This window comes from Oreochromis niloticus, linkage group LG3, assembly GCF_001858045.2.
Source record: "Oreochromis niloticus isolate F11D_XX linkage group LG3, O_niloticus_UMD_NMBU, whole genome shotgun sequence".
Classification (NCBI taxonomy): domain Eukaryota; kingdom Metazoa; phylum Chordata; class Actinopteri; order Cichliformes; family Cichlidae; genus Oreochromis; species Oreochromis niloticus.
In genome coordinates, this window is record NC_031967.2 from 84,525,283 (window position 1) to 84,542,579 (window position 17,297).

General features: G+C 40.8%; 1 protein-coding gene and 1 long non-coding RNA gene across 2 annotated transcripts in view; one reads left to right on the top strand and one right to left on the bottom strand.

The window, feature by feature from the left end:
- The window catches only part of LOC112846386 (NLR family CARD domain-containing protein 3-like), a gene marked incomplete at its 3' end in the record, with an annotated part of 86,019 nt that overhangs the window by 56,981 nt on the left and 11,741 nt on the right, over positions 1-17,297 (top strand). The gene's annotated exons all lie outside the window — the stretch shown is intronic.
- On the bottom strand, positions 2,014-2,573 carry LOC112846429 (uncharacterized). Its single transcript, XR_003219367.1, has 2 exons — positions 2,422-2,573; positions 2,014-2,166 (listed from the first exon to the last, which is right to left on the bottom strand). It is a non-coding gene; the product is annotated as an uncharacterized LOC112846429 (long non-coding RNA).

Below are 17,297 nucleotides of genomic sequence, written 5' to 3' on the forward strand. Positions count from 1 at the left end.
CAACAAAAATCTGGGAAAAACAAAAAACGTTTTTCAATTTTTTTGTGGTTAATTGCACTTTTATTTTAGCAATTTCTATAGTTACTATGGATTTGTTACACACATATTATTAAGATTTGGGATATAAGGGTTGTATTGATGTATAGTAAGTTAAAATACTCAAAAAAATGGGCCTACAGTATGTAAAAATGTAAACATAAGGTCTGGCGGACTTGTTCTATGTCTCATTGTTCTGACAGACAACAAAACTATCCACTACACTACACACTTACTTTTTTTCTTACTTTTTTTTGTTCTTTTTCCCCTACACACTAACTACACAACACAACATACTATCCACACACTCCAAATACGCTAAACATCACAAATCTCTCACATCTCAAAACTCTCTCTCTCTCTCGCCGTCACTCCTAAAACTTCCTCCTCTTCCTCAACATCCAAATGTCATGTTGCTATATCATATTTTTGATTGGTAGACATGGTGCATTTTTCCACCAACAGGAAAGGGATGATTTTGGGTTTTTTTGCTCATAAGCAGAGAGTGCTTGCTAGAGCTGTCCTTAGACAGTAAAAGTGACAAAACTATGGAGGAAAAAAACGCCATGTGTATATTGTTTATCATGACTCTGGTTTTACGTGGCCTATCAACACAATTTAAAAACTGGTATATATCACCTTGTTGCTTTGTCATCCTTGTCATGTGATTGGCTTCCCACGACTACTTTATTCTTCCTCAGTCAAACAGCAGCACTCATGCAATTGTTTTGCCCCCTTAGCTCCAGGTGTTGTGCTAAAAAGTGGTCGTCTGCCAGAAAGTGATCGCCGTCCGTGGGAGTGCATGCAGCTGCTTAAAGCCGTAGTGCCCAGATTACTTACAGCTACTTCCGTGCAGCTGATAGTAACGTGACTGCACCGAATCCAATTCAGGATTTTGATTTCCATCACACTTCCACTGGATGCCCTGCTGCTCTTCTATTATGTGATAGGAGGAATTAGGGGGCTGGGAAGCTCATCTTGTAACCAGAAGGTTATAAGATGATATCCTCCTAATTTTATTCTTAAAGAAATCAAATATATATATATTATGGGCCCAAAGGAGCCTAAATCTTTAAATTAGGCAGTACAATTGAAGAATGGGGCAATCAGAGGCTCAAAAGTTGGGAGTTCGCCTTGTAATCGGAAGGTTGCCGATTCAAGCCCCGGCTTGGACAGTCTCGGTCGTTGTGTCCTTGGGCAAGACACTTCACCCGTTGCCTACTGGTGGTGGTCAGAGGGCCCGGTGGCGCCAGTGTCCGGCAGCCTCGCCTCTGTCAGTGCGCCCCAGGGTGGCTGTGGCTACAACGTAGCTTGCCATCACCAGTGTGTGAATGTGTGTGTGAATGGGTGGATGACAGGTTGTGTAAAGCGCTTTGGGGTCCTTAGGGACTAGAAAGCGCTATACAAATACAGGCCATTTACCATTTATTTTTTTAAATAAACAAAGACATGACTATAGCAACTTTTGAAAGTAATTCAGAGTCCAATTATCCACTCAAATGTAAATAAAAGTTCACTTGACGGCTGTATAAAGGTTACCTGTTTATACAATAATAATATAAGTCACATTTCAAATGATCATCTGTGGAAAAGTTTGAATCCTGACCTGAGAGTTTCCACTGTACAGTGGGAACTCTTTAGTCCAGCAGACAGAAGCTTCACTCCTGAATCCTGCAGGTCAGAGTTACTCAGGTCCAGCTCTCTCAGACTGGAGGACTGGGAGCTGAGGACTGAGGACAGAGCTTCACAGCTTCTCTCTGACAGGTTACAGCCACTCAGTCTGAAAAATAAAAGACAATCTATAAAATAAATACTGATGTACAGTTTGTTAACACATTTCACAACATTAAATGTTGACTTTCTATTTTTAAAGGAAACATTAATATACTAAGAAACAACATCATATGTATGAACTTTAATTAATAATTCTAAAAACAAACTGTTTTCTGATCTGACCTCAGAGTATTTAGTTTACAGTTTAAACTTTGTAGTCCAGCAGACAGAAGCTTCACTCCTGAATCCTGCAGCTTTCTGATACTCAGGTCCAGCTCTGTCAGACTAGAGGACTGTGAGCTGAGAACTGAGGACAGAGCTTCACAGTTTTCCTCTGAGAGTTCACAGATGTTAGGTCTGAAGATAAAAACATGAATAAAGATTGTTGTTAAATTGTAATCAGGGTGCAATACCTTAATGTCTTGTGCTGAGCAGGTTAGTATAAGTTCACTTTAACTCAGAAATGAATTAAAATGCTATGAAACAAGGATAACTGGATAAAGTTTATATTTACTGGTTAAATTGTTGATTATTTTTGTCAGTTGATATAAACAAAAATAAACATCAAACATATAAACAAACAGAACTAAACAGAATACAAATTGATCTGACCTCAGAATATTCAGTCTGGCATGTGGACTCTCCACTGCAGCAGACAGAAGCTTTACTGCTGAAGCCTTCAGGCTGTTGGTACTCAGGTCCAGTTCTCTCAGACTACAGGACTGGGAGCTGACCACTGACAACAAATTTTTACAGCCTTCCTCTGAGACGTTACAACTGCTCAGTTTGAGAGAGAAAGGAAAAAAAAAACAAACAAACAATATATGTGATCCACCAGTCAAGTCTGTCCCGTATTCAGCAAGTGAAAATAAAATAAACAATAAAAAGTGAATCAGATGGACCATTACGGCAAGGCTGGGATGGTCCATTTGGTAAAGTAAATCCATTGGGCATCTTTCTTCGCCTTTAGACAATAATTCTGATGGCAAAAGAGCCAAACGGGACAGGTTAAAAAAAAAAAAAAAAAACAATATATGTGATCAAAGGAAATTGGTTTATATGTTACACCTTTTTTTTTAAAACCTATGAGACTATGAGAGCTACCAGTCCAGTGCCCACGATTGGTACCTTGATGGTACCTTGCTCAGGGGAACCTCAGGGTAGCTGTTCGGTGGATTCGACCCCCGACCTTACAATCATGGTGCGACCACTCTATCTACTGAGCTAATAATTCTGTGTACACTATCACACAATATTAACTAAAACAATTATTTTGGAAAATTTTACTAATTCAGTCATTATTATGCTCATTACCTGCGTACTGTGAGTAACACTGGATTTTAAACACTAGCTGTATAAAACTCTTCCTGTTAAAGGTGCGTATAAAGGAGATGAGCTGAAACAGACTTCATGGAGAATGTTTGCTGTCAGGATATATCAAAGACAAAGCAGAGATCCATCCAGTCTCTTCCACTAAGCCCACAGAGGGACAGACAACCACTCACACTCACACCTGCATGAAGTTTAGATCACCAGGTAACCTAACTGCATGTCTGTGGACAGTGGGAGGAAACTGTAGAGGACCCAGAGTGAACCCACTGTAATGCTGTGGGAACACTGGTTATGGCAGCCTTACAGTTAGATATGAATACTGTCAAGAAACAGGACCTGAGTGGCTATTTCAATGATGAAGCCTGAGTTTTTCCCTCCATACTGGATGAAAACAGGGCAGTCACAGCAGAGATTTATAATAAAAAAAAGAGAGTGTGCACTGAAAGTGAGACAAAAAACAAACTGCTGGAGTTGGAGACGTGAACAAGCTGAGGATAATAAACCTGTCAGAGGGGCTGAGGGATCAGAGCTCATGTTCTTATTGGCTGGGTCTGGATTGTACTTTGATTAAAGTTACAGACAAAAATGTGTCAGAAATACTGACACGTACTGCTGGACTGAAAAAATATTTACTGAGTGACTGATGATGATTTAATTCACTATTTTCATGTTTTTTAACTGTTCTTTAAAATCAGCATTTCTGATTTATTTCCCATAGTTTTAAGATTTTTATCGATTTTAAGATTTTAAGTAATGAGTTCATGTTTACTTACAGAGCTTTGTTGGAGGCTTTGACCACTGGCATCATTCTCAGAAGAGCCTCCTCTGAAGCAGAGTATTTCTTAAAGTCAAACACATCCAGATCTTCTTCTGATGACAGTAAGATGAAGACCAGAGCTGACCACTGAGCAGGAGAAAGTTCATCTGTGGAGAGACTTCCTGATCTCAGGGACTGTTGGATCTCCTCCACTAGAGAACGATCATTCAGTTCAATCAGACAGTGGAGCAGATTGATGCTTTTCTCTGCAGACAGACTCTCACTGAGCTTCTTCTTGATGTACTGGACTGTTTCCTGATTGGTCTGTGAGCTACTTCCTGTCTGTGTCAGCAGGCCTCGTAGGAGAGTCTGATTGGTCTGCAGTGAAAGACCCAGGAGGAAGCGGAGGAACAAGTCCAGGTGTCCATTTGGACTCTTTAAGGCCTTGTTCACAGCACTCTGGTAGAAGTGTTTCTCTGCGGATTCTCCTGTTTCAGACTTCTGTGACGTTTGTTGTTCTTCCAGCAGATTGAGTCCAGAGTTGATGAAGGTCAGATGTACATGAAGAGCAGCCAGAAACTCCTGAACACTCAGATGGATGAAGCAGAACACCTTGTCCTGGTACAGTCCTCTCTCCTCTTTAAAGATCTGTGTGAACACTCCTGAGTACACTGAGGCTGCTCTGATATCGATGCCACACTCTGTCAGGTCTGATTCATAGAAGATCAGGTTTCCTTTCTGCAGCTGATCAAAAGCCAGTTTTCCCAGAGACTCAATCATCTTCTTGTTCTCTGGACTCCAGTGTGGATCTGTCTCAGCTCCTCCATCATACTTGACCTTCTTCACTTTGGCCTGAACCACCAGGAAGTGGATGTACATCTCAGTCCAGGCTGTATTTCTGTGTTAAGACTGTTTTCCCAATGCCAGCCACTCCCTTTGTCAGCACTGTTCTGATTGGTTTGTCTCTTCCAGGTGAGGCTTTAAAGATGTCTTCTTGTCTGATTGTTGTTTCTGGTCTGTCTGGTTTCCTGGATGCTGTTTCAATCTGTCTGACCTCATGTTCATCATTGACCTCTGCAGTCCCTCCCTCTGTGATGTAGAGCTCTGTGTAGATCTGATTCAGAAGGGTTGGGTTTCCTGCTTTAGCGATCCCCTCAAACACACACTCAAACTCATCCTTCAGCTTAGACTTGAGTTTAAGTTGACACCTCTGAAGAGTCTCTGAATTTAAAACAGTAGATGAGATGATTAGTCCACTATGGTCCATACATTGCCAACAACTTATATATCCATTGATTTGCATCTTAATAACTCATTGGATGTTTGTGTAGCATATGAGTTATACTTTTAAATTTCACCAAAACATGCTCTGTTTAATTAAATATTTCATTTTGTGTTTTAATCTCCAGCCCATGTGATCTGAGTCTGTGTGTGTTTGTGTGTGTTTGTGTGTGTGTCACGGCCAGGCGGATCAGCTGCACGCTGATCAGCACTCTCTCTGTTTCTCTCTCTTCTCTCTCCCCTCTTCTCTCTCGCCGGGGCGGAACTCACTGTGGGTTCACGCCCTCGGCCCACGCCCTCGGGAGATGAGACACCTGGGTCTCATTAAGGTGATCAGCACTTAAGCCAGGAGGTGACTGCTGTTCATCACTGGATTGTTGTCTACCACGCACAGATCCCAGCCCTTTATTTCTATGTGTTGCAGCTATGGGATGTGCTTTTCATTGATTGCTTTCATGGTACAGTGTTGTATTGCCTGTGGGATGGTGTTTAATAATATGATTATAGTTCAAACCTTAAATTCAAATATAAACACCAAAATGTTGGGTCCTGGTTAAGTTGTATTTGTTTGTCTGATTGTTCAATTATTTTTGAATTACTTTGATTTATTATTCCTATAAGTTGTTTTTGATGATTTTTCAGTGATATATTATTTATTTCAGGTTTTTTTTGTTTTTTTTAGAGAGCTTAAGATAATATTTTAAAACAATTCAAGGTATTTGATTTATTATATTATAGTAGAGTAGATAGAGTAGATTCATTGCCCTGTACCTGTGACATGTGCAATGACAATAAAGTTGAATTCTAATTCTATTCTATAAAGCTGCAGCTTTATCACAGCACAGCTCCTTTTAGCATGGCTGGAGGAGAGGTGTCCTAGCACAGCGCTCCCCAACCTTTTTTGTGCCACGGACCGGTTTATGCCCGACAATATTTTCATGGACCGGCCTTTAAGGTGTCGCGGATAAATACAACAAAATAAAACCAGCACCGGTACCGAAAAAACAGAAGATTTATTCATAACACACGTGAAAAGACCCAGGAAAACCGAGTTAACGATCAAAACGATAACAAAATAACACTGAAAACCGATTAAAAACCCTGAAAACCATACATTTCACACCTGAGCCTCAACTCTTGCGGCCGATTGACGGACCGGTACCGGTCCGAGGCCCAGGGGTTGGGGACCGCTGTCCTAGGAGGTTCACGACACGCACAGATCACAGGCCTTTATTTCTATGTGTTGCAGATGTTACAGTCAAGAGCACAAAGACCCAGTGCGGTCTCCTGCTTCTTATTCACACACCATTACACAATGCGTCAACAGGTGTAACACACAAACAGGTTACATTTGGGTAGACTTTATCACAGTGTCTTTCTGAAAGTGCTGTAACTAAGTTTAAGAATATAATCCACCCACTGTTATCATCTTCAATGCCCTGTACCAACATAGAGCAGAGCAGCTATCTGAACGCTACTCCAACAGAGGTCGATTATCTTGTTAATAATTTTACCTCCTCACTACGTACGACTCTGGATACTGTAGCTCCTGTGAAAACTAAGGCCTCAAATCAGAAGTCCCTGACTCCGTGGTATAATTCTCAAACACGTAGCCTAAAGCAGATAACTCGTAAGCTGGAGAGGAAATGGCGTGTCACAAATTTAGAGGATCATCATTTAGCCTGGAGAAATAGTTTGCTACTTTATAAGAAAGCCCTCCGCAAAGCCAGAACATCTTACTATTCGTCACTGATTGAAGAAAATAAGAACAACCCCAGGTTTCTCTTCAGCACTGTAGCCAGGCTGACAAACAGTCAGAGCTCTACTGAGCCAACAATCCCTTTAACGTTAACTAGTAATGACTTCATGAACTTCTTCACAAATAAAATTTTTATCATTAGAGAAAAAATTACCAATAATCATCCCACAGATGTAATATTATCTACAGCTACTCTTAGTACCATCGATGTTAAGTTAGACTCTTTTTCTCCAATTGATCTTTCTGAGTTAACTTCAATAATTACTTCCTCCAAACCATCAACGTGTCTTTTAGACCCCATTCCTACAAAACTGCTCAAAGAAGTCCTGCCATTAATTAATTCTTCAATCTTAAATATGATCAACCTATCTCTAATAATCGGCTATGTACCACAGGCCTTCAAGCTGGCTGTAGTTAAACCTTTACTTAAAAAGCATCTCTAGACCCAGCTGTTTTAGCTAATTATAGGCCAATCTCCAACCTTCCTTTCATATCAAACATCCTTGAAAGAGTAGTTGTCAAACAGCTAACAGATCATCTGCAGAGGAATGGCTTATTTGAAGAGTTTCAGTCAGGTTTCAGAGCTCATCACAGCACAGAAACAGCTTTAGTGAAGGTTACAAATGATCTTCTTATGGCCTCTGACAGTGGACTCATCTCTGTGCTTGTCCTGCTAGACCTCAGTGCTGCGTTTGATACTGTTGATCATAATATCCTATTAGAGCGATTAGAACATGCTGTAGGTATTACAGGTACTGCACTGCAGTGGTTTGTATCATATCTATCTAATAGACTCCAATTTGTACATGTAAATGGAGAGTCCTCTTCACCCACTAAGGTCAATTATGGTGTTCCACAGGGTTCAGTGCTAGGACCAATTCTATTTACATTATACATGCTTCCCCTAGGCAGCATCATTAGAAGACATAGCATAAATTTTCACTGCTATGCAGATGACACGCAGCTCTATCTATCCATGAAGCCAGGTAACACACACCAATTAGTTAAACTGCAGGAATGTCTTAAAGACATAAAGACCTGGATGGCCGCTAACTTTCTGCTTCTTAATTCAGATCAAACTGAGGTTATTGTACTCGGCCCTGAGAATCTTAGAAATATGGTATCTAAGCAGATTCTTACTCTGGATGGCATTACCTTGGCCTCCAGTAACACTGTGAGGAACCTTGGAGTCATTTTTGACCAGGACATGTCCTTCAACGCACATATTAAACAAATATGTAAGACTGCTTTCTTCCATTTGCGCAACATCTCTAAAATTAGAAATATCCTGTCTCAGAGTGATGCTGAAAAACTAGTTCATGCATTTATTACTTCCAGGCTGGACTACTGTAATTCTTTATTATCAGGATGTCCTAAAAACTCCCTGAAAAGCCTTCAGCTGATCCAAAATGCTGCAGCAAGAGTCCTGACAGGGACTAGAAAGAGAGAGCAGATTTCTCCTGTTTTGGCTTCCCTTCATTGGCTTCCTGTTAAATCCAGAATTCAAAATCCTGCTCCTCACATACAAGGTCTTAAATAATCAGGCCCCATCTTATCTTAATGACCTTGTAGTACCATATCACCCTATTAGAGCACTTCGCTCTCGCACTGCAGGCCTACTTGTTGTTCCTAGAGTATTTAAAAGTAGAATGGGAGGCAGAGCCTTCAGTTTTCAGGCCCCTCTTCTGTGGAACCAGCTTCCAGTTTGGATTCAGGAGACAGACACTATCTCTACTTTCAAGATTAGGCTTCAAACTTTCCTTTTTGCTAAAGCATATAGTTAGGGCTGGACCATGTTGCGCTGATTTTGAAAGAGTGAAGGTCTAAATGTTTTATGAAGTCATTGTATAACTTTCTTAAAGCCTGATTTGTTTGACTATTTCTGATCAGAGCTCTGATTGGTCAGCTCAGCGTTCGTGTGTTTGTGCCTCATCCACGTCTCTTCAGACAGACTGGTGAATTCTTACCTTCTGATTCTGATGGATGTGATGAGGCTGAGGGAGTTCCTGTTGGAGGAAACTGCACCTTAAATCATGAGCTTTTTAAAAATGAAAACCTGTGTGGATTGAAAATAACATAAATATAATATTTGTACTCAGATTATTTGAGGAGGAAAGAGAAAACTAAGAAGTTCAATACATAAAATAAATTATTGCCTGACTGACCTTTTTTAATCTTCTTTAAAATCAACCTCGCCACCTCCATCACATGGTCAGTAGGATATGTTTCCACCATGAGATCCACCGTTGTCGTTCTGCTTGCTTTCTCCAGGCGGCTCTTTTTGATGGGAGTGAAATCACCTCCATTCTGCAGATGCCAGTGGAAACGTTTCAGCTCCTTTCTTCTTAAATCATCCAGCATGCCCAGCAGCTGCTCCTTAACAGACGCCTCCATCTTTGACCTGTAAATGATGAGAGACCATGAATCACAGTCTCAGCACACTTTATTTTTTACTTATTTAATATATTTCACAGCAGATTACATGTTTAATCTGGATTATTTAGATTTGACTTATGACTGAATTTTCTGGATGGATTATTCTGTGGTGAGAATAACATCACCCACTGAATGCTAAGAATCAATAATGAATAAAATTCAGTAGGAGGCAGCCTTGTGGAGAGCCGGTGTTAAGGCTGAGGAAAGATGAGGCCCCACTGAACACGGTCTGACAGGAAGTCTCTGATCCAGGTGGTAGAAGGAACAATTAGAAATCAATCAGAAAACTTAAAATCAGCTGAAGTGTAAATGTAATATGAAGTCAAAGAAAAAGACTCCACAAAAAGATTAACAAACTAGTTTTACAACTAAATAAAATAGAATAGATAAAAATAGAATACAAATGCTATATACAACTCAGTTCTATATAGCATTTGTATTCTATTTTTATCTTATTGTATATTTTATTCTATTTTATTCTGTACAGTTGTGTACTGTATTTATTCTTATTTTATTTTATTCTAATTTTTGCTTCATAACTTTTGCACTGTCCACTTCCTGCTGTGACAAAACAAATTTCCCATGTGTGGGACTAATAAAGGTTATCTTATCTTATCTTATCTAATCTTATCATGATTATACTGGCACAGTTGGACATGAGGTTTCTAAATCTGCTCTGGAGTCAGAAACATGGCGTCAAGAAGACATTGTCATATAACAGTTCCAATATATCTGATGATGGGGTAACTCTGGTCCTTGGAGATATTCTCAGGTTGCCGTTGATCCTGATGAGCTGTTTCTCTATTAGAGCAGATAAACCTCAGCTGTACTTAAAGACACTAAGTGCTGCACACAGGCTGGAGCTGATGCACTCGCTCTACAGCAGCACATGAGTTTCAGAGTCCAAACTTCTTTCTGATGGTTTCAGGTGGAAAGTTTTTACTTTCTCACCCTCACTGAACTATCCATCCTCCTCCATCCAGCAACACCTGAGTGGAAGTTCCTCCCTACACTGTGTTTGAAGCAAAACATAAAGGAGACCGCTTCGTGTTCTTGGGGGATGTTGTTAACTCCAGCTCCGATAACAGGCACCACACCCGCAGTAGATGTGCTCGGTGTGAGGTCTCGCAGCAAGCTATCAAATACGGTGCATTTCTCGGCTTTTAACAAAATGCTATACGTCCCCAGGAGTTTCATCAGATTCGAGGTGTTACCTCCTTTGACAGTATCACAGTATCAGCTTAAAGCACTTGTTGCAGGCTGCTGAGTTTGCATCTTTTGCTGTGAAGTACAGCCAGACTTTGACCGCTTCGCCTTGGGCATTTTTAATCTGTAGCTCTGCTCTAAAAGAACGTACGTAAATGTTTGGCTAGAATTCAAAGTGTATGACATCTCAGAGAAAAAAAGCACCGAAATGTGCGCTGCTTTTCAGTCTGGTTACTACCGTTTATGTCATACCGGTACCCATCCCTACACACACCTGATTTAAAATCAATGGTTTTATTTGACTGGTGTTTCTGACCAAAGCAAAACTGTTTATATTCTGAAAGAATTGTAATGATATGCAGTATTACTATTTCTGACATGAAATTTTTTCTACTAATCAAAGCCACTCAAATGCACCCCAAACATTTAGTATGCGCCACTTTGGAGGAGACCAAATAAGACACCTTTCTACTTTAGTTCATGTTAGAATAAAATGTTTCAACCACTGTTTGCTGAAGTGGATTTTCAGCTGTTTAGAAAACGAAGGCTTGTTTGTAAGACACATGTGGGAATGAAAGAATAATGTGTTTGCACTGCAGTTTATATCCAACAACAGCAGTTAACTGAAAGAGTTCATGTTACTAACAGCTCACGTCTCTGCAGCAGATGGAGGCTGGACTTTAAAATTATGGGATCATTTTTAGACGCGTCACTCTGTAAGGACACAGAGCTGGGTGGAGGTCCAGGTGGGTTCCTGTGAATAATGATGGAGCAGTGATGTGAGTGCTGAGCTGTGACATGGAGAAGAGTCATGGACAGTTAGAGATGGTCATCTCACCTCTGAGCTTTGGTCTGGCTCTCATGTTCCCCACACAGAGTGCTTTTAGAGGGAGGGACTCCTTCCTCTCTGTCCTCACACTGATCCATGCTGCTCAATTCAGCTCACACACACTTTCTACCTGCAGAGGAAACACAAATCATTCATGTGCACATCAGCTGAAATCCTCCTTTCCATCATGTGTGCTGTCCAAATATCAGCTGCTTCTTTCCTGCTTTATCTCAGTTTCAGCTGAATGCAGTCAGACAGCAGTGTGAGGCAGAGGAAGCTGCCATCAGCTGCTCTACTATCAGTCCACTAGATGGAGCCTGAAGCACACACGATGCATTCACTGACACACACTGATTCACTGTGACTGGAAGCTTCAGTCAGTCCAACACGTGTGAACAACATTTTAAACCTTTCAGCTGATCCATGATTCAAAGAGGATCAGCAGAGTTAAAGCTTCACACTAATTCTTCCTGCTGAGTTTGCAGAGAACTGCACACACACTGATTCACTGCTAATGAGAAGCTTCTTCCATCCAGTAATTCATCATCCATCAGCTCTGCTGCTGCTCTCAGTCCTGGACTCTGATCACAAACTCAAAACAGCTTTTTAACTCGTGTCTGTAAGAGCTCTTAGCGTTAGCTTAGCGTTAGCATGCTGTGTGGCTAGCTTAGCGTCAGAGCTCTGCAGGTGTCGTGTGTAAATATTCATCACAGTGACAGTAAAGGAGGTAAAGGGCTGTGACGTCATCACGTACGCTGCGTCCTCTGTGGGCACTGAGTGAACTCACAAAGTAGTGATGGGATTTCCAGCTCTTTTTAGAGAACCGGCTCTTTCAGCTCCAAACTGGCTCTTCAGGTTGTTTTGTTGCTTTAATTAATTTATTATTAACAACAATATAAAATTATGCACAAAAGGAATCACTAATGTAAAAAAAGTGGTTTTATTTATATATGTTTATATATAAATATGTACATACAAATATGCCCCTAGAGACAAAGCACGTACAAACTCCAAAACACATTTGTAGCGTTAACTGAACTTCCAAAACAGAGCTACCTAGATCACTTAAATTACACAATTGAAAGCATATGTGTATTGTCTGTGTATTTATACACAGGCACTCATATATATATTCAAACAATTACCTAGTGGCTTGTGTAGCCACTAGGTAACAAAAGCTCCACACTGCGCCCTAGCATTCTGGAGCACTTCTGTTGTGTTTTGTACGTGTTTTGGAGTTTGTACGTGCTGCTTTGTCTCTAGGGGCCACCGTAAATATGCTTTTATTTATTCACTCCACATAAAATGTAATAAATAAATCATATAATACAAAAATCAACTAGTCACATTTGAACTTTTAACTATTTAAATTTTCAGCTTTTTCCTTTTAAACAAATTTAAAGTGAAACAACACAAAACACTGCAAACCACAGCACAATTAAATATAAATTAAAATATGAAAACAAAAAGAAGATGCACATTCTCTGTCATATGGACAGTGGCGGTCCTAGCCTGTTTGGCGCCCTGGGCGAACACTCCCTCTGGCGCCCCCCCCCCCCCCCCAACACACACACACACAGACAAAACATATTGAGGATTGTACATTAACATAAAACTGTTGTACACACACACACACATATGAAGAGAGAGAGTATGCATAATATGCAAACGGCTACCAAACAGCCATCATAATTCGTCATACAATGAGAACAGGACAAATCAACAACTGACAATGACTAATTAATATTAAAATCTGCAACATAATGTATTGTTTGGAGTTTAGTCTGTTACTGTTACTATTTTTACCATTTCTTCTTGGAGCAACTGTAACCCACATTATTTCCTTAGGGATTAATAAAGTATTCTGATTCTGATTGTTTCAGGACGACCTGCCATTATCCAATCACACATCTGTTTACCTGTATCTTTTGCTCGTTTCTCCTCCTCTTCTTTTCTTTTTTTTCTAAACTGAGGACCTGATGGCTTTGAGCTTTTCTTGTCCATCTTCCATTGGTTTTAATTTTCCACTCCAGTATGAACACCCATCCCCCAACCCGAGGATCACCACAACATAACCTAACAGACCTACACCTTAGTTCACAGATTCACTTTGTCTAGAGTGCATTTCTGAGATTTCACACAACCCAGGATTCAAATCATGAATACATAATGGGCTTGGATTTACAACATTATGAATGAAATGTGCTCTATTTGGAAGCAGCCGCCCGCTCCCCTTTCGACGGTGTGAGACTTTAAATCATTAAACTGTAAATTATACATTTTAAATTGTTATTGATCCCTTTACCCCGAGTCCTAAAGTGTATATTTATTTTCTTACTCTTCTTATATTTATTGCTTGTTTACTTGCACTGCTGTAACTGGAGCCTCGTCGTCTCGTCTCTCTATATACTGGACTGTATGTAGCAGAGATGACAATAAAGTTTACTTTGACTTCAGCAGCGAGCAGGCGCACTGAGGGCTCTCGTGCTCACTTTTCACGTACAGAATTTTGAAAAAACATCGGTGCAAATTATAAGTCAGTATCATAATGTCTGGTGTTTTCGTGTTTGTTGGTTTGTTTTTATTTTGGTTTTGCGAGTTGGTTATTAGATGCTGCTCCGGCCGGTCAGAGAATCCCCCGCCGCCCCGCCCTCTCCTCCCTCCTCCTCAGTGCCTATGCCATTCCCAATATGCGCTGGCTGACGTCGGGGCAGCATGAGTACGAGCATTTTTTTTTTTTATTTCATTTTTTTCCGATGCCCGTGTCGCCCGTATCAAAAACCGCTACTGCATATGGGCCTGCATGAATAAACTTTCTGAATCCTTTATCATCTGCAACTGAAAATAGTTGTGGATGATTACTATACCTTTCTAATGTGACGTTGTTGTCCCTGGCTCTCTCTCTCTTTCTCTCTCCCTCCCGCTCTGTTCCTGTGCTACTGCGAGTGTAACTACCGCCCCTCCCCCCTCTGCCCAGCGCAAAGCACAAGGCTCGCGTGCTGAGTGAAGCGGGAAAAAGAGAGAGAGGGTGAGAGAAAGAAAAAAGAAAAACACGGCTCGCGTCGTTCACATTAAAGATCCGGTGTTCCAGATCTACTGGCGTTGGTCGAGTATGGCGTTATTTCAGTGCCACTATTCTAGACTTGCCTTTCAGGAGCTGCTACCGACAAACCAGCAAAAAAATGCCAAATATTTCATCTGTGACACTTGTGAGGTTATCTCAAACACACTCCGTCAGTCTTGATGCTGTTGAACAACAAAATGTTTAAAAATGTGGCGAGTTTACCTGGTGATATTCTCATGCGCGACGCGATCGCAAAAACAGCAAACAATTAACACAACGCCGGTGTAGTTCACAGGACAGCGAGAGTAAACGATCGCAGACTCTAGTCGTTCCCCTCGCATGTTTTATTTCTCCGGTTTCAGCGTTTTTGCTGCACAACTAAAGCGAGCAGTTTACTTTGTGTGCACTAACATGGACTCGAGTCAACCAGCGCCACATCTGGCCAAGTGCCACAGCCTACAGCCAACTTGTGAAACACATCTGCTGAAACATAGTATTTCTGCCATTAAGAGTATTTCTACTAAATCATAGTACTTGTGCCAAATCATAGTATTTCTGCCACATTGTGCTAGTTGTGCAAAAACATAGGCTGTCTGCAAAATCATAGTATATCTATTATGTTATAGTATTACTACTAAGTTGTAGACTCTCTATTTTGTTAAAGTATATCTGCTGAGTACAGTATATGTGCCAAATCATAGTATTTATAGCAAACCATAGTATTTGTGCTAAAACATAGTATTTCTGCCAAATTGTAGTATTTCTGCAAAAACATAGAATGTCTGCAAAACCCCAGTATATCTGTTATGTTATAGTATTACTACTAAGGCATAGTATTTCTAACAAATGATAGTATTCCTTCAAAATCATAGTATTACTGCAATTGCATAGTATTTGAGCAAAACTGTAGTATTTGTGCAAAAACATACTATGTCTGCAAAATCACAGTGTTACGCTGAGAGGCGCAGTGAGGGAAACATTAGACTTCACACTGTCTTAACTGAAGTAATTGCTTTATTATCTCATGCCAATATCATGCACATACAGATAGCAACTTCTCAAAATGGCCCCCAATCCATTTCCTGCTCCCTTTAAATACTCTAAAGACCACGCCTTCTCAATACAAACTGGCCTATAAAAGAGCTGCAATTGAGGCAGGCCACCTTTTTACTGGGAAACCAAGATGGCCACCACAGAGGTAACCTACAAAACACTCTGTTACATGAATGCTTCCCAACATTAGTCACTACCCCCTCCTTCTGGTCAACACATATCCGGCAAACGGGAAAGATAGTCAGCAATGAGATTCTTCTTACCCGAACAATGCTGGATGGTGAACTGGTATGGCTGGAGGGCTAGGCACCAACGCAGTATCCTCGCATTTTGATGTTGTTTAGAGTGCATCCACACCAGGGGTCTGTGATCTGTCTGAAGAATAAATTCTCTTCCAAGGAGATAATATTTCAATGAATCAATTGCCCATTTAATTGCCAGTCCTTCTTTTTCTACTGTAGAATAGTTTTTTTTCCCTGTCAAACAGCTTTTTACTTAAGAAAAGCACAGGTTTTTCTTCACCAGCTTCTCCCTGAGCCAGCACTGCTCCAAGTCCCACATTAGAGGCATCTAACTGCACAACAAATGGTTTGGAAAAATCTGGGCTTTGCAAAACAGGTGCTTCAGAAATCTGTCTCTTTAAAGATTGGAAGGCATGTTCACAGTCGTCATTCCACATCACTTTAGAGGTGTGTTTTCTCGTGAGATCAGTAAGCGGGGCTGCCAAGGTTGAGAAATGGGGAATAAACCTCCGAAACCAGCCAACCAAGCCCAGAAACGACCTCACTTGCTTCTTGGTTTTAGGTCTGGGAATTGTTTGTATAGCCTTTACCTTTTCAACTTGTGGCTTTATTTGTCCATGGCCAACAATGTATCCTAGATACTTCACTTCTTCTTGTGCCCAGGCACACTTGCTCACATTCAGAGTCAAACCAGCCTTCTGGATCTTTGCCATCACAACCTTTAGATGCTGCAGGTGTTCCTCCCAAGACTCACTGTAAATCACCATGTCATCCAGGTAGGCAGCTGCAAACTTGAAACAACCATCAAGGATAATGTCCATCAACCTTTGAAAAGTTGCAGGTGCCCCATGAAGACCAAAGGGCAACACAGTGTACTGAAATAAGCCCATTCCTGGAATTTGGAAGGCTGTGTATTCTTTACAGGACGGCTCTAAAGACACTTGCCAGTAACCCTTACACAAATCTAAGGTTGTAATGTATCTAGCCTTTCCTAGTCTTTCCAGTAGCTCATCAATCCGTGGCATTGGATAAGAATCAAAACAGGAAATACTATTTAGCTTTCTCATGTCAGAACAAAATCGTAGTTGAGGGGAGTCTTTCTTTGGAACAAGTACAATGGGATTTGACCACTCACTTCTTGATGGCTCAATCACTCCGAGTTCCAGCATCATCTGAACCTCCTTCCTCAACGGTCCCATCATCCGTTCTGGTATCCTGTAAGGCTTAAGACGAACAGGTTTTGTGTCTTTCAAGATGATGTTGTGTGTTATGGCATCTGTTCGGCCCGGTGTGTCTGAGAACAAAGATGGAAAAGATTGCCTCACCTCATTCAACTGATGCCACTGATCTTCAGTCAGATGTTTAGGAGGGTCTTCAGATTTGGGCATGTCTCTGAATGGACTCATCTCAACTTCTCCAACCTCCAAAATGCCACTGTCTTCAGGCTGAACATCCCGTACCATCAGGATTTGCTTCACACCTGGTTCTGGGGCATTTCTTTCATGATACTCTTTTAACAAGTTTACATG